The 21,140-nt window shown below is 40.2% G+C and overlaps 1 protein-coding gene across 2 annotated transcripts in view; it reads left to right on the plus strand.

Moving 5' to 3' along the window:
• Window positions 1–511: 511 nt before the first annotated feature.
• The window catches only part of WIPF3 (WAS/WASL interacting protein family member 3), a 101,396-nt gene continuing 80,767 nt past the window's right edge, over window positions 512–21,140 (plus strand). Inside the window, exons 1-2 of one of the 2 annotated variants that reach the window (XM_063100130.1) lie at window positions 512–718; window positions 4,307–4,378. The gene's annotated coding sequence lies outside the window, so the exon portion shown is untranslated. The remainder of the gene's footprint in view (window positions 719–4,306; window positions 4,379–21,140) is intronic. The other variant, XM_063100129.1, reaches the window with a different exon arrangement.

A 21,140-nucleotide genomic window follows, 5' to 3' on the forward strand; every position in this document is an offset into this window, starting at 1 on the left:
GGCCACCCCTTCACCCAAATAATTTGTGCTCAGCATTCAGTTCTCCTCGCCATCATCAGTTCCTCAAGAAGCCTGCCCTGCCCTGTCCCCCAAGTCTGGGTTGGGTGTCCCCTCTATGTGTGTTCACGAGACTTCTGACCACCTCCTCTGGGATGTGTAGTAACTGCGCATCTCTAGACTGTGAACTCAGCGAGGGCAAGAGCCTATCTTGTTCCCTCTTGTCCCATCGCTTATGACGTCTCCAGTAGCTTTAGTAAGGGCTCAAAAAAATTTTTTTAATAAATTGAGAAGTGTTGTGTCTCCAGAGTGGTGGTGCTGGGCCATGGGTCGCCCGCATGACAGCCCTTATCCGGGGAACTCCGGCCTTGGGCCCCACTCTCCCCGCAGCTCATACTCGGGACTCTGTACCTGGGAGGCGCGCCCGCGGCAGGGACCCGCCTCCCGGCTTCCAGAGCGACCCCGCCCGCGGGGGCTGGGGCCGTGTCCTTGTGCGGCGGCGGCGGCGGCTCCAGGGCAGGAGCCGGCGAGCAGGTGGGGGCGGCGGCCCCGCCTCCGCGTCCCGGCAGCACCAGAGCTGGCGGCCGGGGAGCGAGCGGGGCGCACCGAGCGCGGCGCGGCCGCAGAGACGCAGCCCGGAGCACCGGCGCTGCGGGACGGAGCCCGGGGCCGCGGGACGGCGGCGGCGGGGACGGCGGCAGGAGCGCGCGGCCAGCGGCAGGTAGCTGCTCCGCGCGCGTGTCCGGGTCCCTCCTCGCGGGTGGGGGGAACAGGCGATGCCGCGGCGGCCGCTCGGCCCGGTCCCGGGCGGGGTGGCCCCGGGAGGGGGCAGGGATACTGCGCGCGTGCCGGTGCCCGGAGGACCCTGCCCGCTGCGGCCCCCGGCCCGTGCCCGTGTCGGGGCGCTGCGCTGCCCCAGCGCCCTCCTCCCGCTCCCCGCCGCGCAGCCCGGGCCGCGCCGGAACGGGACCGCGGAGGGAACGAGGTCACCGCGGGGTGGCCTGGTGACTTCCCCAGACCCGACTCCCGGGTGAGCAGCCCCTGGCGCCAGGGCCGCCTCGGCCTGGCCCTTCGCGAAGCTCTCTGTCCCTCCCTTCCCCGCATCACCCCCAGAACAAAAGGCTGGGGTCTCGCTGGGGAGGGGACTGTCGCGGGAAGGGCTGGGGCGGAGGAAAGAAGAGCTAGGAGATTGCAGAGCCGGAGGTGGCTTGGGGGATACGGAAGCAGCCCCTAGGGAGGAAGCCAATTCCAGAGATGTGAAGTGACTTGTCCAAGGTCACACAGCTCATGGTGACAGAGCGCAGGTGTCCTGACACCCCTCACCGTGCTCATCTCCAAGCCTCTGACTTCAGTAGTCAGACTGTGCGCCAGCAATTTACATCTGGCCACAGGTGGGCCATAAAGCCCTCTGGAGGAGTCGGGGAGAAGGTGGCAGAGTCTAGTCCCCCCGCTGCCTGCCCACCCCACGCACACCCCGGAGGTGGCGGGGGGAGTGGGGGGGGAGCGGTCCTCGGGCCGCTTCGGCTCTCACTCAGGGAGAGCCGGGATCGGCCCCCGTGGGTGGACAGGCACTGGCTCTCAGGAACAGCGCCTTCTGAGGATGACGTGCTAGCCGCGTGGGTGTGCCCGCTAAGGGCGCGGGGGCGGCGTGGGGACCGAGTGCGCGCCGCTCCCTGGAAAAAAGTTCTGCGGCGAAAGGTCCGGAGAGCGCCCTGGGACAGACACTCAGGGAGCTTTGTGACCAGCTGCATTTGGAAGAAAGTTACTCTGTAGCAGGAAATTGGGCTGTCACTTCACCTCCCTGTGCCTCGGGTCCTTGGCTGGAAATGAGGTCTTGTTTGACATGACTTGTGTTATCTAGAGAGTTTGTGCCTCTACTCCTCTTTTCCAGAATCTTTTGTCACTTCAAAGGAAGGATTGGAAGTGCATTTCTTGTGGTCAGCATTAATAATTACCACTGAGACTCCAGCCTTCCCTTAAAGTGTTTTTTTTTTTTTTTTTTTTAATCTTTAATCAAATCCATGTCAATAAAGATCAGAAGAGGGGTTGCTTTGGGGTCTTGCGTTGACCTGGACAGGGCATGAGGGAGGCTTCTGGGGTGCTGGAAAGGCTCCTCACATTGACCTAAGCAGTGGTCACACAGGTGTACACATATAAAAACTTAGGAAGTTATGCCCTTGAGACTTGTGCACTTGACTTATGTAAGTTTTACCTCAATAAAAAAGTAAATAAAAATTTAATGTTAAAATCCACTCACTGTGGTAGCACACAGATGGCTACAGTTTTCCAGCTAATGTATTTTAGAGATACATCTAAAAACCACAAAAACCAGATCAGAAAAAAATTTTTTTAAAGGAGCAAAAGAAAGTTAAGAAGGAAATGAAATGGAACATACACTGTGGAGCGCTCTACAAAATGCCTTTGCTTGCATCACCTCACAGGACTCACAGCAATTCTGTAAGGGAGGTGTTGTTATTCTGCCTTTTTTACAGATGAGAAAACAAAGTCACAGAGGTTAAGTGACTTACTCAGGGAAGTTAAGGGTAAGAACCTGGGTACACAGACTTCAAATTCTGTGCATGCAACCATAAACAGGCAAATTTTGGCCACCTGAATCAGGGCAGAGCAGTCAGGATGACAGAGACTTGTAGGCTGGCTTCCTGCCATGCCCCCTTTTTGTTCCTTGCAGGAGCCTCTGTTTTCTTTTAATTGTGTGTGACATTGTGTCACAGACTGAAGTTAGCCAGCAGCAGAAGGGATGGAGGAAGCATGTGTGTCTAAGAACATAGAGTTTTAGGAACAAGAGAAAGCCAGATGGTCCAGCCTCCCCATACCCTTTTTAGATGTATTGTTCAGAAACCATGTAGTACAGGTTGTGATTTTGCAGTCCCTCCAATACACACACAAAGAATAAATAATATAACCCAGAATAGATGTGAGAAGCCAAAAGTAATTAACAATAGAGAAAACAAGTAGAATTTTCACCCAAGAAGGAACAGTCAACTTTTCCTGCATTCTAGACTTTATAAATATGCGTTTATGAATGCTAAAGTTTAAAAAAACCTACAAAAACAGCTCAGCAGAAGGAAGGACATTTGTTTTCCAACAAATGGGTTGTAAATATACATTAACTTTGGTGCAGAAATATTTGAAACTTTAGGGTACAGTAACATTGCACCTAGGGAAAAATCCTGAGAAATTTGTCCTAATGTGTGGTCTTCTAGGAATTTTATACTTCTGCCTAAAATTCAGAACTTAAAAAAGGAGAAACATGTTTGTTTTAGCAGCCAATTTCAAATTACAGAGTTGGATGTCTTATTCTTGGGGTTATGAAGTTTTGGTGTAAAGAACTTGGGTTAAGAGGGACAGCTATAGAGCTATCTCTGGGCAAGTCCCTTCAGCGAAGTGCCATCAAGCCTAATTATGCATCATGAAGTTATCTTTAGGAGAGTTTTGCTTTGTCACAATAGTGTTCTTGCCATCTGGCTGCTGGAATATTTAGAAAGGAATCATAATGTTTGACTGACTTTGTTGATAGCATGACAAAACAAACTTCAAGAGGGAACTATTAAATATAAGTTAGGATTGGTGAGAAAGTGATTCATTACTTCTTATTTAGCCACTGCACGAAACTGAGGAGACGTGTGATTCTCCACCTGCCACTGAGCAGGTGCAGCAGATGTATTTTCTCACTGGCTTCAGTCAATAATACAATCCAAACTCCCCCTTTGCAGTTCTAGGTGGGTCTTTCCTTAGACCTGTTCAAGTGGGAACCTGACCGTCATGCAGCAGGAGAATCACATAGTGAACTGTAGTGTGCACGTGCCAAGGAGTTAAAGTGAAGCAGAGTAACTGTGGGAAATTGCTGGGCCAGCGTTCTGCAGGCCTGGCCCTGTGGAGGAAGATTTCAAGTGCATCTTGAAGGGATACTCATCCTGTGTGGGTGATGTATTCCAACAAGACACAGGATCTAGATAGTGGCTATGGACTGTAAATTAGAGTCAGCTCCTGGGATTAGCTAGGAGGAGGCAGTGGCCAACCTCAGTGTTTGAGTTTCTGAGGACATGAGCCCATGTGAGTGCATGTGTGTGTCAGAGCAAGGCGCCCAGGCTGCCATCCACTGTTCCTTAAGGGCTAATGGCTAACCCGTGCCAGGGCTAGGCTACGAGCTTGATATGTACAAAATCATTACAACAGCCCTATAAAGTAGCTGATTCTTCTTCCTCTCATTATAAAATGGGACACGGAGGGCAAGCGGTAAACTGATCTCAGAATGATCATGTCACACCCTGCTCTGATCTCCTAACAGGCCATCCGTAACACCACAGGGCCCTCAACCTGCCTGACTGTCCCTTATTGCACCCGAGTTCCTGGAGAGCAGGTACTGTGTCCACTTCATCTCTGTTCCCCGCTCTGGCACCATGCCTAGCACATGATGGGTACTCCCTAAAGGTTGTTGAATGAATGAATGAATGTCTTTAACAATGTTCCAAGGTCAAAAGCCAATTATTTTGGGGTTATCTATTGTTTTGACTTTCACTGTCTTATTCCTTTCTGTTGGTATAAATCATCTGGCGTGATTGTATGGCTCCTAAAGGAAATAAAGGATAGGTATCTCTTTTAGGGCTGAAGGATAAGCTCGGTCTATAAAATCAGCAGACCTTTACTTCTTTAAGAAATTAATATTTTTTGTATAATTTATGTAATACAGAATACCTGGGTTTGAATCTTGCATTTGTCACTTATTTGCTGTACGATCTTAGACAAATTACTTAACGTCTCTGTGCCTCAATTTTCTCCTCTGTAAAATGGGGATAATAATAGTACTTTTCTCATATTTAGGGTAAATAAGATAGGTTTAGTGCTTAGGACAGTGCCTGGTTCATAGCAGTGTTCAATAAATTAGCTATTTTTTAAATTGTTATTATGATCTGAGGATTTAAAAATCATTTGCCTTAAATGTTCCCTATTCCATAAAGCATTTGAAAAGTTTGCAAAAATAGGTAGTAAACAACATAAAATTAATAGATAATGAACTGGGCCAAAGGGAACACACAGTTTAGAAACTAAGATAAAATCAGAAGTAATTTAGAGAACAGGAATATATCATAAGGTGTGAGTAGTTTCCAGAGATGGGATTAAAAATTTGTCAGAGCTTCCCAGCAGCCAAAACAAAAAGGAAAACATAAATAGTTACCCGATCCACAGCGACCATGAGATAAAAACAGATCCCTTACACAGCATTTCCTGGTACTGGAACCTGGGATAACTTTCTCCTGGCAGGTCTTCAAAACAGCCACTGTTGCCATAGAGATCTAAGTCTTCAACACAGTCCCTGCCATAAAGACAATGGAAGTTTTGTGGTAGAAGGCAGTAATAAGTGTTTCCTAGATTGACTGCAGTTCCGGAAACATAAGCCCAGAGCCCAGCCCAGTAAAAGCTCTTCTGTGATGGGCCAGAACACTGTGGCTCAGGGACATGCTATTCTCTTAGCTATGCTGAGTGCCTGGAAGAATAGAAAGATTCTTCTTTCCAAAGAGTATAATTCTTGTGAGATTCAGGCAAACAATCCCATCTTTAAGAACACTGATCCTGGCTGAAGCCATTTAAATGAGCCAGATCATTTTACCTCATGTAGAAAAAGTCCGAAGGGTGTCATTGTATACACATTTACTCATTAACAGATGATTGTGTACTCATGAAATTTCTTAATACTGGTAATCCATAATTTCCCTTTAGCTGCAAATTTTCACACCCTATTTGGAAAAAATATTGAGTGCTAGTAAGAAAAAATGATATTTTTAAACCTTTTTTTATCATTGAAATAATGGTGGTCATGTCTTTTTAGTCTCTCTCTTTCTTTCCCTCTGTATCTACATTCAGATATGAATTGCATCAGTTAGGATTGCATTCAGCTGCCAAAACAAACAAAACAAAAACAGTGCATGCATTCAAATCTGGCTTAAACAGATAGATGTTTATTTGTCTTGTTGAACTAGACTCCCAAGAAAGGTGGTCTGGGGCTGGTGCAGGAGCTCAAATAATGCTCTCAAAGAATTGGCCTCTTTCCATATTCCTCCTTCACCATCTTTAGCCTGTAGGTCTTCATTCTAATCTTGTTGCCTCATGGTCACAACGTGGCTGCTGTGTCTCTGGACTTATGGCTGCAGTCTAGGGAAGTAGAAAAACAAGGTGCAGAGAAAGAGTGAAGGCCTTTCTAGTAGGGAGATTTTGCCTTTCTATTCAGAAAGTGATGCCCTCCCTAGGACTTCCACCTACATCTCGTTGGCCAGCACGGTATCACAATGTTGCTCTAAATGTATGAGAGTCTGAAAAATAAAATATTTTTAGCTGGGTAAATGGCAACCACCACCCCCCCACCACCAAATGAGGTGTTCTGCTATGATAAAGAAGAGGGAACGGCTATTGAGTAGGCAGCTAGCAGTATTAGGCAGCTAGCAGTATCAGCCACCTGTAACTTCCATTATTAGCCATGTTTCCAACTTAGAAATTACAGACAGTGACTCTGTAACTTAAAATATTATACTTCTCTAGATCTTCATGGAATTAGCATTAGAGAATGAAACAGACCCAACTGCCTATGTAAAGATTTCTAAATCGCCATCCCTGCTTCTTTTCTAAATTTTAGATCTGAATTTCCTTTTGCCACAAGCAAATCAAACTCACTTCTCCTTGCCGATTCACCACCACCCCCCACTTGCTTCTACTTTTGTGCATTTAACACTAACTCGTTGGCAAGGAGCCTTGGCGTTACACTGGGCTCTTCCTCTCCTCCATCCCAGACATCTAATCTAATTTCCTCCTTGGCTCCATCCCACTGCTGTTATTATAATTCAAATAAACACCCATCCTCCCTCATGTGGATCCCCAAATTGGTCTACCTGTTTGCTGTTTCTTCTCCCTACAATTCATTTTCACACAAGGCCCCCAGGATGCTGTTTTTAAAACACAGATGTCTAGCAACATCTTTCCTCGCTTTAAAAGCCTATAGAATAAAGCCCAAAGTCCAGCTCCTTGACAGCCTGGCTCTGAGCTCCATACTCAGGGTGGCAGGTTGCCGCACACCCCATAACCTTGCACACGGCCAGGCTCAGCTCGTAACCTCCTGCCCCCTTCAGTCATGGAAGGCCTGGTTCAGAGCTTTCCTTCCCATGCATTTTACTTGTCAATAACCCATGGAAGCAATTATTACCTTTTCATTCATGTTTCCAAAGTCCTTTACGTTTCTATTGCTGTTTTTTGCCCTGGATTGTTTTGCCTGCTATTAGTAATGCTACACCAGTTTTTTTTTTTTTTTAAATATAGCTTTATTGAGATATAATTCTTGTACCATAAAATTCACCTTTTTAAAGTACACGATTTCACTGGTTTTAGAATATTTACAGATTCATGTGTCCATCACCATTATTTAATTTCATCCATTTTCATCACCCCCAAATGAAGCCCATTAGTAGTTTCTTACCATGTCTACTCCCCTCAGCCTAATCTATTTTTTATTTCCATCTTTTTATTTCTATGGATTTACCTATTCCAGGCATTTCATGTAAATGGAGTTACTCAGTATGTGGCCTTTTGTGTCTGGTTTCCTTCACTCAGCATGATGTTTTTGAGGTGTATCCACGTTGTAGCATGTGTTAGTACTTCATTCTTTTTATTGCTGAATAATACTTCATTGTATGGCCATACTGCATTTTCTCTACCCACTCATAAGCTGATGGACATTTGGGTTGTTTCCATATTTTCTTTATTATGAATAATGGTTCTGTGAACATTCATGTAGAAGTTTTTGTGTGAACACGTGTTTGCACTTCTCTTGAGTAGATACCTAGGCGTGGAATTGCTGGGTCTTATGACAACTCTGTGTTTAACAGTTCAGGGAACTGCCGATCTTTTCCGAAATGGCTGCACCATTTTACACTCCCACCAGCAATGTATGAGGATTCTGCATCAGTTTTTAGTGTCTGCCTTGGGTATTCTCAATCTTTTAACTTTTAAGCATCATTTTGTTTTAGCAGTGTTTCTCATAAAGAAGATAGAGCTGATTTTTTTAAAAAATAGCTCTGTCTTTTAGAAAGGGAATTTAATAACATGATTACAGTTATTGTATTAATAACATTGGAACTTACTTTGTGTTTTTTATATACCATATGCTTTATTATTACCTCTTTTTTTTCCTCTTCCTTTTCTGCCTTTTCCTAGAAAAGTGCCTGGCACATACTAATCCTCAATAACTAAGCGTTAGCTGTTATTATAAGCTATTACTTATGGACAGGAACCATGTATCTATAGATCTATTTATTAATCAAATATTTATTGATTACCTGAAATGGCTAGCATAGTGCCTAACATATAGAAGTTCAGTAAATATTTGCTGCATTGCATGGACTATGCAGAGACTGATGTGCTTGGCAGAGGCTGGGAAGACAGTGGTAGGCACACAGGCTTGGGATCAGACTTACATGACCTGATCTGGTATTGTCATATCCCAGCTATTTGATCTTGGGGTGATTACATCTTTGAGCCTTGTTTCTTCATCTGTGATGTGGGATAATATCACCTATCATTCAGAGTTGTTTCGGGGGATGAAAGGTAATTATGTAAGTAACAATCGTAATTGCTAATGTAGGGAATATATTAAGTACATGTGAACTATTGTTTTCATTACTGAACTGTTTAACGAAGCACCCTCCCAGCGATGTAGATCATTATTAAAACACCAACCATGTCTGGCCAGGGAATAAAATTATTGTGAAAAGTGAACCTGGCCCCTCTCCTATATTTCTGACATAAATCATTACTGCCTGATTAGAGCAGGGGACGTTTTTTCCTCATAGGATAGAAACAAGGAAAAGAACCAAAAGTGTACTTTCTACTTCCTTTTCATGACACAGAAATAGATTTTAAGTCTCCAGCGTCCCTTAAAGCTGTTGTTTATTCTAACACTCAGACTTTTGAATGGAACATTTTTGTTTCAGTCATGTTACTCTCCAGCAATTCAGAGGAAAAATAAAGTAACTTAAGAAATAGCTGAGATAACTACTTAAAACAAAACAAGCAATCAAACATTTTTTCTGAGTGTAAAATTCACTTTCCCCACATTTTAACAGGTTTTGCATGACTTTTTGTTATTATTGTTCTGGTTTTCACCTAAATGTATACGTCCTAAAGTTTTTAAAATTCTCCTGAATACTTCTAGAAGGAAGGCTGAAGAGTACACGAGGATAGTTCAAAAAGTTCATGAAGAGATTCGTATTATCTTTTAATTCTGTCTTTCCATGAACTTTTTGAAGTACCTTCAAACTGAGTTTATGCCTGGTATTCTGCTTTCCTGGCTTTTAGGAATGCTCAGTGAGTTTTAAGAGATGGTGTTTGACCTGTAGTCATCTTGACATTTTTCATATAAATTATGTATAGCTAAAAATGATGGGCCAGGATACCTGTCCGTAGGATCTAGGGGTGCAGTAGTTTGTGGCTGGGGGAACAATCCCCCAGTTGTTATTTCAGATGTGTGCACCTCCTCACCAGCATACTTGTGTTTTTGCATTTAATAAATGACAAAGATCACTTGCAGCTGGAACTTACTCACAAATGATTCGGGCCTAATAGAGAATCATGCCTTAAAACCATTCCTCATGTGTGTTAACCCTGTGTTAACATAAGTAAACCTTAGGAGTTGTTATTGGTTTGAGGACAATTATTTTATTCTATTATTGCCTATTTTCCTAGAGCACTCGATCAGTCACCTCTGACACTTGTGGATGGAGGAAGTCTGAATGCAGAGCCACATAGCAAAGCCCATCCTCACCACTTGTACTGCTCTCGACGGCTCTAGCAGTTGCTCCATTAGACCAAATCATCAAGAAAATTTCCACTTATTTCTTTCTTTATTTGTATTTACCTTTTAGAATTAGAGAGGTCTCCTAATTCAGACAGCTCAAAGCATTCTTAAAAATACTTCTTCACAGTTTCTCAAAGGAAGTAGTTCTCTTAGTTGACAGTCCTAAACTTCTATTTTTTAAATTAATTTTTAGAATAGGTAATAATGCACATAATACGTACTTCAAAAAGTATAAAAAGGATGTACAGTATAAAGTAAGTCCTTCTCCCACCCCATTCTCAGACCACCTAGTTGTTACGCATTGTTCCAGAGATACTTTATAGATATATAAGCATAAGCATATATGTGTATACATATGAATAAATATATATACACACATATAACATAAATAGAAGCATACTCATTCTATATACATTTCATGCTGCCTGCTTTTTTCACTTAATATAACCTGGAGATCATACCATATTGGCACATATAGGGTTGCCATATGCTTTTTAACAGCTAGTATGCCATTACAAGGTATGGATAGTAATTTAATAACCAATTCCCACTTGATGGGCCTATGGGTTATTTCCAGTCTTTTGCTACTTAAAAAAAATGCTACAATGAATGTAACCGAACACATTATTTTTCAAAAGTGTAAGTATATCAGTAAGAAAAATTCCTAGAATTGGAAAGTACACTTTAAAGCTTTGATACGTTTGCCATTGCCCTTTACAAAATTTGTACTAAATTATATTTTCACTAGCAATTACGAGAGTGGCTGATTCCCTGCACTCTCTCCAACACATGTGTATCAAACTTTTGATCTTTGTCTATCTGATAGGTGAAAAATGTTATCTTGTTTTGGTTTCGACTTGCATTGTCTCATTATAAATAAAGTTGAGCATCTTTGAATGTCTTTAAACACCATTTGTGTTTACTTACCTGTGAGCTGTGTAGTCCTGTTGTCCATTTCTCTATTGGTTTATTGATCTTTATTATGGGTTTGTAGGAACACCTTATATAGGAAATATAGGAAGTAAAAGAAAACCATTTTACTGTAATTTTTATTTTACTGTAACTTATTCCCCAGTTTGTAGTGTGACTTGCTTTAATATAATTTTCCTCTAGTTTTAGTATGACTTTTGGTTTTGTTTATTGTGGTTTTATGTATGTATTACTCATTATTTAGCAGAAAACTTTTCTAGCTTTTAGAAAATTCTTTCTGGCTTCAAGATTTTTTTTAAATGTTCCCACATATTGTTTTAGTATGATTATAATTTTCTTTTCCAGAAATTAGAAAATTTGATCCCCTTGGAATTTATTTTAATGTAAGGTATGAGATTCTTTCATTGATATCTAACTATTTTTTTCCGGATTGCTACTCAGTTTTCTCAGTAATTTTTATTGAATACTTCATGTTTTCCCCAGTGATACGCAGTTTCTTTCTTTTTTTTTATTATAGCCAAAATTTCCAAAAATACTTAGGTCCGTTGCTGGGCTCTCAGTTCCATTACCTTGCTGGTTCTTCGTGTACCGGTAACACATTGTTTAATAAGTATGGCTTTATAATTTGTTTATTATTTAATGATTTTACTTTTCTTTACAAACTTTAGAATCACCATGCTTAGCTCTAAAAAGCAAACAAGTTGGTGTTTCCTCTATTATCTACCTTAAATTTATAGATTAACATAGAGAAAATTAACATTTGTATGATATTTAGTCTTTCTACCCAAGAGTAAAATATGTTTTTCCATGTCTTCACTGTTTCTCGGTAATGTTTTAAAATTTTATTTCATGTCTTTGCATATTTTTTTAAGTTTATGCTTAGGTGTCCTTTTTTAAAGTGGCTATTGTGAACGCAACTTTCTTCATAATATTTTATAGCAGTTACTGTTTATATACAGGGATACTTTTGGATTTTGTTTATTGGTTTTGAAGAGCCACCTTTTTTAATTCTCTTATTTTTTGAAATAAATTTTCTGTGGATTCTCCTAGGTTTTTCATGTTCACTGCTGTATCATTTGAAGAAAAAATGATAATTGAGCCTCCTTTCCAACTATTATATATTTTATATCTTTCTTTTATCTAATTGAATTCACTACTACCTCTAGTATAATTATAAATAGTAGTGGCAATAGTGGACGTTTTTGTCTTGATCTTGACTTTAACTGGGATTTATCTAGTCTTTCCTTATTCACCATGATATATTTTGAATTATAATTATTTGGAGCAGCTATGGAGATGATCCTACGATTTTCTTCTTTTGTGTCCCTAATGTGGTGAGTTTTATCAGTAGAGTTTCTGATGTTGAAACATTCTTGCATTTAAGTTTTACTCAGTTGATGTGTTTTATTTTTAGTGTGTTTCTGCATTCTATTTATTTATGCTTGAATGAGATTGGTCAGTAGTTTTCTTTTCTTTTTCTTTCTTTTTTTCTTTTTTATTCTGTCTTTCTAGGGTTTAGGTCTGACTGCTACATGGTAATTAACTGTTAACTGCTCTGTAGAGGTTGAGTGGAATTCAGCCATATGGCCGCCACGCCTAGGGTGCTGGATCTTTGACAGCTTTCCCTATTTGTTCTGTTTAGATTTACTCCCTTATCTTAATCACTTTAATAATATTTATATTGTCAATAATGGGAGAAACCCCACGTGTATGGCGGGATAAGAACTAGCTGTACTTTCTGCTTAAATTCTCTATAAAACTAAAACTGCTATAAAAATAAAGAGGAAAAAAAGAAAAAATTTTTAATTCATATTTTCCTAGAAAACTGCCCATTGCAACCCAGGTTTTCAGATTTCTTTACCCAGCTTTGAGCAAAGCTTTTTACTGTCTTCTATATCTGTCATTAGTTTCCCGTTCTCTTGTCTTATTTTGTATGTTTGTGCTTTATCTTTCTACCTTCACCCCATTTTGGCGTTAGGTGAAATGATTATTAATTTTATTGTTTTCTCTTTTTCAGAAAATAAGCTTTTGGATTTATTATTTCTAACATGTATCTTTTTTTAACTCCTTAAGTATGTTCTTAATTCATAAATAAATGTTAATTCCTTCCTTTCTTCTGCTTCCTGTACATTTACATTACTGTTATTCATGCTTCTTGAGTTTTTTCTTTGCTTTATAAATGTAACTACTTACAGCTGTGACTTTTGCACTGACCCTTGCTTTAGTTGTATTCCAGAGGTTCTGATAAGCTGTGTTTTCATTATCCTTATTTTCTTGGTGTTTATTCATTTTGGTTTTTACAGTGTCTTTGTTCTGGGTGTTGATTATTAAAGTTTAAAAGTTTCGAGGTGATAGCATTTTTTAAGTTTTCGTTATATTTTCCTCATTTGTAAGATTGTGAACAGAGAATATTGTCTGTTGTATTTCTACTTTTTAGAATTTATTGAGATTATCTTTGCACTGTTTACAGCTAATAAACAGTCCTTTTAGTGACTGTTTTAGGAACACTTTAAAAGGATGTGAATCCTCTATTTTCAGGATATATAGTCCTATATATTTTTCCCTATCTTTCAATTATTTTATTTATGTCGTTTACAATCTTATTTTTTTATCCAATAAATATCACATAGGCAATACGATGCTTGCTCTGAATGTGATTTTGTCTGCCTTTCCTTGAATATTCTGTAGTTTTGCTTTATTAATTTTGTTACTGCTATTTGTTACAGATATTCATGGCTGCTGACTCAAACCTTGTGTATTACACCCTTTACCATTATGAAGAATCCTTCTGTCTTGTTTTTGTACTGATTTCAACCTTTTCTGATGGAAATTAGGTGTGAATCTTTTATACAACATATAGTTGAATTTTGATCCAATCTGAGGGCTTTTTCTTTTAATATGTGAGTTAAGCCTATTTACATGTGTTGATATGACAGATAAGTTTGTTATTATTCCTGTTATGTGTTCTGTTTTCTATTTTTTTAATTGCTTAATTTGCTTTTTTATCTCTCACTAATGTATTTTTTTCTGTTTTGTATCTATTTATTCCATTTGGGAGATGTGCTCTACTTTTAGTTTTTTCTAATAGCTACCTTTGTTAAAAAGGAAAAACCTTTGCAAATTTAAATTTATCAGAGTTTATTTGAGAAAAAAAAAAAAAACTCACGAATCAGGCAGGCTTCATTCTGAACAAGTTCTAAGAACTGCTTGCATGAGATCAGGCAGCATTTATGGATGGAAAACGGAAGTGGGGCAAAAAGAACAACTTAATTAGTTACAGCTTATTTGAATCAGCTGGCTTCCTACAGTTGACTAAAGCTCAGCTGCTGTAACTAACCAAAGCTCAGCTTTTAGTATACTCCCAAGTTAGTTAGCATATTTAGCATAAATGACTCCATATTGGTTTGGTCTGTTGAGCCCAGTACAAGAGCCTAGTCCAAATCAGTGGCCTCCTACAAATTTTATTTAACACCTTTATAATGATAACCTCTACAATCCTCTGGGGTTTGGAGGGTTTTTTTGTTGTTGTTGTTTAATTTAAAGAGTATCTTCCGACCATAAGTAATACAGAATATCCATTTCCTCCCGCTTCTCTATCCCTTTCCAAACCTCCTTTCTATTATTTAATTTTAGTTGGTATGATCACTTTCCTTAGTTTTTACATTAGTTTCCTAGTATTTACATTTGTATCTTTTAATATACTTGAATTATACTTCTGTGCTCTTAAATATACATGATTTATTAATTTTAAAGATATTTTTGACCACCTGAGTATGATAGCCAAGGAATCAATATACATATATCTCCCACTTTATGTTCCTTTTTACCTGATAACATTTGCTAGTTATATCTTTCTATTTTGCCATGGTTCATATTAGTTACATTTCTTTCTGTTACCGTAATTCCACAGGTGTTTTAGTCTTGCGTCTACAGTTAATTCAATATTCACTGTCATTTCTTTGGCCCTACTTTTTCTCCTCAATATTGATTGGCTGACATTTTTCCTGGAGTAGTATCTTCAATAAAAATTCATGTAACAGAAATTTTTTGTGTTTAAAAATTTTGCTACTTGCCTTTTACTACAATGACAGTTTGGCTGGGTATAAACTTTTGGCTTATCCATTATTGCTCTGGGATATTATGACATGACCAATGTGTGTCTAAAACTGTATCTTTTTTTAGATATCATGTGGCTTTTTAATTTATAGAATAAATGTTATTTTTGAGAAGTTTTCTTACATTATATATTTAAAATTACGTAGTCGAGTCTTTGTTCTCTTCCATTTATTTCTGTCTTTTATTTGGGAGAACCAGTTATCTTTTTCATTTGTCTTCCATATGTATCAGTTTCTCTCTAATCTTTTTAAATTCTTTGTCCATTTTCATTTTATTCTGCTCACTTTTCTCAATCCTCTATGGTACTCAGTGTATTTTCAACAACACCTGTTTTTGGGGGGTTTTGTCTAGTGGGGTCTTCATTTTTCTCTTTCATTCTGTCACATTATGTTTCATCTTCTATTATCTTGCTATGTCTTCTCAGAGTCCCTATCTCTTTTCTTTGAGTCGTTGTTTTAAAGGGTTCGTTGTTTCATTAAATTATTTGGATTAATATGCCTTGTCACAGCTTTCATCTGCTTCACAGCAGTGTTTTTTCTGAAAAGTGTTCTTCATCTATCATCTATTCTTCTTCCTGTTCCTTTCCCCTTTTCCCCTAGTTTGTTTGTTTTTTTTGTTGTTGTTGTTTTGTTTTGTTTTGTTTTGTATAGATCTTATACTGGTTCCCTTTTTTATTATTCATCACAGAATGAGTTAATTCCTCTTGGACCAAGTACTTACAGGAGATTTACTTGAGGAAAAGATCAGGCAGGTTCTAGACCAAAGAATTCCCTTTGACTCATGGAGGTACTCTGTCACAGGGAAGGGGAAGGTGGGTGGGTGATGTGTGTTATAAGACCCCTATTGAAATGGAAATGTGTGTGTGTGTGTGTGTGTGCGCGCGCAAATAATTTCAGACCCTCCATTCCCCAGCCAACAGAAGAGATGGTGGCTTTAAGGCTGCTCGCGATGCACTCTGTCCTTTGCCCCACCTGATTTCTAGAGTGCACCTGCTAAAGTGGCTTGCCTTTGCCACCTCTCCTGCTCCCTGGTCTTGGCTCACCATCCTATATACCCTTTTCCATTATTCTAAAGAAGGCTTGATGGATTTTCTCTGCTGAGGAGCAAGTGCTTCCTACTTTGGAAAAACAGTGCTATGCGGGCTTTGTCTGAGGTCTGCAGCCACAAGTATTACCCTCTACAACATCTTATCCATACCCTTTGACATTGAGCAGTCCTGTCACATTTATTGAAGTTCAAGCTTACAAAAAATCTAGTTTTACCAAAGAAAATTAGCTTATATTTCTGATTTTCTCTTTTCTTATTATTTTGAAATGATTTCCAAGAAAAGGAAGGAACAGATATTTTCACTCCACCATTTTAAAACCAGAAGACCTCGAACTCTGCTTATGAAAAGTGGGTTTTCTAATTTAAAAATTAAAGCAAGCCGCTTCCACTCTGCTGAGTATTTCCATTTCCAAGAAGCCACCATATCCTTACTTGAGAAAATTGTATTTGAAAGAACTTCATTTTTCGGAGAGGACCATATGCTGTTTTAAATTTCTTTAATACTTATCTCAAAAGTATTTGGTCCTCACACTTAGCAAATTAGGAAAGAAGAAACACTCTTTACCATTTCATAGGTGGAAAATAGATGGGTATTAAAGCCAGAGCTAGAGACCAGTTCTTCCAGCTATCAAACTATTTCTCTTTGATTACATCACCTTCCAACTTGCCAGGTGAGGCTTTTCTAGTGGGCACCGTAAGCTTTGAGAATCCAACATCCAGAGTATGTTTTATTTCCACGTTGATAATGAGGTCTGCTGTTGGACAGAACTTCTCCTGCATTTCTCATCCCTTTTCATTTTAGATTGTAGTACTTTCTTTAATAATCAGTCAGTTAACTATCTCATCCTACACTCTGTGATATTATGGTATATGTATATATAGGTTTTCTTCCGCATTCCTGACTCTCCAGGGCAGGACTCTAATCTTCCCCAGCCTTTCTGTTTTGGAGCTGGCCATAAAGAAATCCTCTGGCACACCTTGTCTGATCATGATTGATAAGGCCCCCATTTCAGGAGGGGTCCTGCCCCATACCCAGGAAGAAGGAAGGCTGCACAGAGAGGCCAGGAAGAATGTGAACAAACAGGTCTTGCTGGATTTCCCTACTCGGTCTGTTAGTATTAGGTCCAGTCACATTTCTACATGGTTGTCCATGCTTCAGTCATGCCTACATAATGAAGCTTCCTAAAAACCCATGAGCACAGGGTTCAGAGAACTTCTGGATAGCTGGACATGTGGAAGTTCCTGGAGGGTGGTGGGCCCAGGAAGGGCATGGAAGCCCGCGCCCCTTTCCCCATGCCTCACTTGACACATCTCTTCATGTATCCTTTGTAATCGCCTTGGTAGTAAACCAGTAAACGTGTTTCCCTGAGTTCTGTGAGCAGCTCAAGCAAATTAGTCAAGCCTGAAGAGGAAGGAGGGAACGCCAGTTTATAGCTGGTTGGTGAGAAGTTCCAGAGGCCTAGGCTTGTGACTGGCATCTGAAGTGGAGGACAGTCTTGTGGACTGAGCGCTCACCCTGTGGGATCTGACACTGCCTCCAGGTAGATGGTCGGAATTGAGCTGAATTGGAGGAAACCCAGCTGGTGTCCGCTGCAGAACTGGTGGTTTGCTTAGTGTGTGGGGAGAAACGCCCCAACATCTTGTGTCAGAAGCGTGTTGTAAGAGTGTAATGGGAGAAACTGAACTTTTCGAGGTCATTATTTTATAATATTGATTGTAATTTTCCATTGAATAATAAACTCCTTTTTTTATACTTAAGGAATACTTCGATTTCCCCAAACTAGAGATACTGTTTTTCAGAAGCATAACTGTTATATAAAATGAAGCTTACTTATAAATGTGTGATTAATGTCATGTATTTTTAATAAACGCAGTTCTTCTTTTAGTGAATTCGAGGGCGGAAAAGAAATATAGGAAACCACTCTTTTTTTCTTTCAACCTTGGGAACCACACACCCAATGATTTTTATGACATTCAGCCATAATTTAAGTGTCTGAGTCAATGATAAATATTATCAATAACTCCACATTTCCCTTCACCAAATACTGTTCAAATATTATAATGAATTCAGTGAATGATCTGGGAACAAATCTGCATTTCAATAAGTCTTATAAAAGGAAACCAATTTATGAGCTTATTGTAGGTGTGACATACTAGGTTCCGTATTAGATTGTGGTTAAGGTTTGTTCATTTTAGAGTTCACATAGACAAATCCATATTAATCCTTTAAGCATTTCAGCAGATAATTAACTATAATAACCTGTCATGGCTGAGCCAATTCGGTTTCAGCTGCCGATGTCCAGGCTGGTGTCCCTCAGGTGTTGAAGTCCCTCCTATCACCTGGGTGACTGGTGCACGGGCACTAAGCTTGCTCTCCCTTTCCCTTTTGTATGTCATTTCCAATTCCGAGTACAGCATGCATTTTCATGAACCCAGCCTGCTGAAATTAAATGAATTTACATGAAAATAATTCTTCTCAGTCAGGCCCTTTCATCACCCCAGATATTCTAGAACTGGGCTTTACAAACTTTAACAGGCATGAAAATCTCTTATTGATAAGATACTCGCAAAGATCTGATTCGGTAGGTCTAGGGTAGAGACTCTGTGCCTTTCTTAAAAGCTTCCACATTCAAGAGCTGCTCAATCAATGTGTGGTTCCCAGCCCAGCAGCATTGGCCTCACCTGGGAGCTTGTTAGAAATGCAGAATCCCAGCCCCCAGGCCAGATTTACTAAATCGGCTGAACCACAATCTGCATTTTAACAAGACCCCTGAGTGATTTTTCCTCCATTAAAGTTTGGTAAATACCACTCTAGATTACTGTTCCCCAAAGCTTGGTTTAAGCATCACTAGGGAAACTTGAGATGAGTTCAGAGGATATGTAGAATAAACATTTTTATTTTCATAAGTATTGTGTTTATTCTTATTACCTTCTATGGCAAGTAGTATTGGTTTTCCATTGTTTCTTTTTCAAAATAAACTTATTTAACTGAAAGCACAAGTTGGCTTATAATAAATATTAAATAAATTTGTTTAGGTGATGTGTGGATGTCACAAAACTATAAAAGTCATGTACACAAGTGACTTAACTTAGCATGGTGCTTAAGAGCTAGACGCCCTGGGTTTGAATACGAACTCCTCCACTCATTCACTGTGTGACCTTGAGCAAGTTTCTTAACCTCTCTGTGCCTCAGTTTCCTGATCTGAGAAATGGAGATAATAATAGTATCTATCTCATTGGAATGTTGTGGCACTTAAATGAGTTAATATATGAAAAGCTCGAAGAATAGTGCCTGACATATAGTAAAGGCTGTGTCAGGTCTAATTCGTCTTACTATTATCTAGAACATAAATGCTTAGGGCTTTTTATTATACTGCTCTTTTTATTTCCCCCTACCCTGTTCCTTGCTCCCCTGCTTACTCAGGCCCACCTGCCCCACCTCCCAAAAAAACCTAAATATTTCCAGGATTTGTATACCATTGAGGAGAATGTGAACAGCAACTTTCATTTGGCCAATAAGAGGACAGTCTCGACTGGGAGAAGTGGTAGCTGGAGCATTAGATCTTGTTAGGTGGGAAGTCCACAGAGAGGGCTACTCCCAGAGAATTTGCTCATTCAACAATAAGGAAGTGACAACAGAAAGTGATCACTCATAAACTGTTTTCACCATCATGCAAAGAGAAGGTTTAAAAAGTAAAATTCCTTCATGACTCTACGTACAGCTTTGGAAACTTTAGCACATGCATTTCAGAACCCTTTTATGTGTGCCTTGTTTGCACGTGGGCTTGTGGGTTTTGGTTTGCTGGCCGCAGGACACCTTTGATAAATAACTGACTGATCCTTAGAGGTGGCAGGACACTGTGGGGACCATAGCATGAAATATAAATTGCCCCATGGGGTTCATTCACCTTCACTAGTTCAGAGGTGAGAAATCTCTGTTCTTTTCCCAAAGAAACAAAGGACTCATAAAAAGTTAGGAGTGCACAGGCCTTACTTTCAGATTCCTATTCAAATGTATTTTTAGAACCGACAAAAAACGCTTTTGTCAAATGGTAGCAGTAATCCCTCTTGCTTATATTTTTTAAAAACAAGCACATTTTCTGATTGTGAACAGCTATAATCTGACAGACTAATTTTGACGAGAACAACTAGTGTGTAAAATTGTTTCCCATGAGTCATCTCTCTGTGAAATTACTCACAAAGCTCAGGTGGAATACAGACATACATGATTTTTTTTATTAACAACATAGGCAAGCTCAGTCTACAGCTATTTCTGAATGGGTACTGACATGCTGATCATGCGGGGAGAGAGGGGATCAGAGTGGAAGGAGGAAAGAAAGCTCAGCACCTGCATCATGGGGGGGCTCCCACATCCCAGCCTGGAACAGTTCCTGCTAGGGAGGCTGCACTGGGGCAGTCTGTGCGTCCTGTGTGACCTGCAGACATGTCCTGTTGGCCCACTGGTTTGTAAAAATGCTTTTTGAATTACTTATCAACATTTCAAAATGGGAGTTCACACAGAAATCTGGATATGGGACTTCTCTTGGACAAAAATGGGAGGTCTAGCTAATACTAGGCTTGCATACCCGTGGAATATCAATCAGCTAGAGCTGAGAGGGGTGTCCTGCTCCAGACCCAGGCCTTTCTCTATTAGCCCAGGGTCCTCTGAGCCCTGCTCATCTGTCATCTACCCGCTTCTGAGTCGGTGGTCACAGCCTGCTGCCTGCCTGCAGGGAATGTGGGGAAAGGAGTTCCTGGCTTCTGGCTGGAGGAGACAGGACTCACAGGAAAAGTGTTCAAAAGATGGTGGATGGCTACAACAAGACAGATGTCCACCCCTACCCAGTGAAGGAGACACTTGCAGAACAGTTGAGTGTCATTTAAGCCCCTCTGTGATTCCAGCCTTTCCTCTTCTCTCCTCACCTGCAGAACCTCCTGGGCTGCCTGCGTTCTCCCACTTCTGTGTCTGTGCTTGTACGCTACTCCTGCTAACTAGAACACACTCCTGTATTTTTGACTGCTGAAAAATACAATAGCTTCTCCCAAGTGTTTATTTATTGTGCCCCCTCCTCAGGTTTGAATTGATGACGACATTCCTTCAGCAATCTCTACTTCTCTTGGGACATTTATCTTACTCCTCCTTTTATTGTACTTATTTGTGGTGCTGATGATAAATGTAGCTTCAGATGAA

The sequence above is a fragment of the Cynocephalus volans genome, chromosome 6 (genome assembly GCF_027409185.1).
Source record: "Cynocephalus volans isolate mCynVol1 chromosome 6, mCynVol1.pri, whole genome shotgun sequence".
Taxonomy (NCBI): Eukaryota; Metazoa; Chordata; class Mammalia; order Dermoptera; family Cynocephalidae; genus Cynocephalus; species Cynocephalus volans.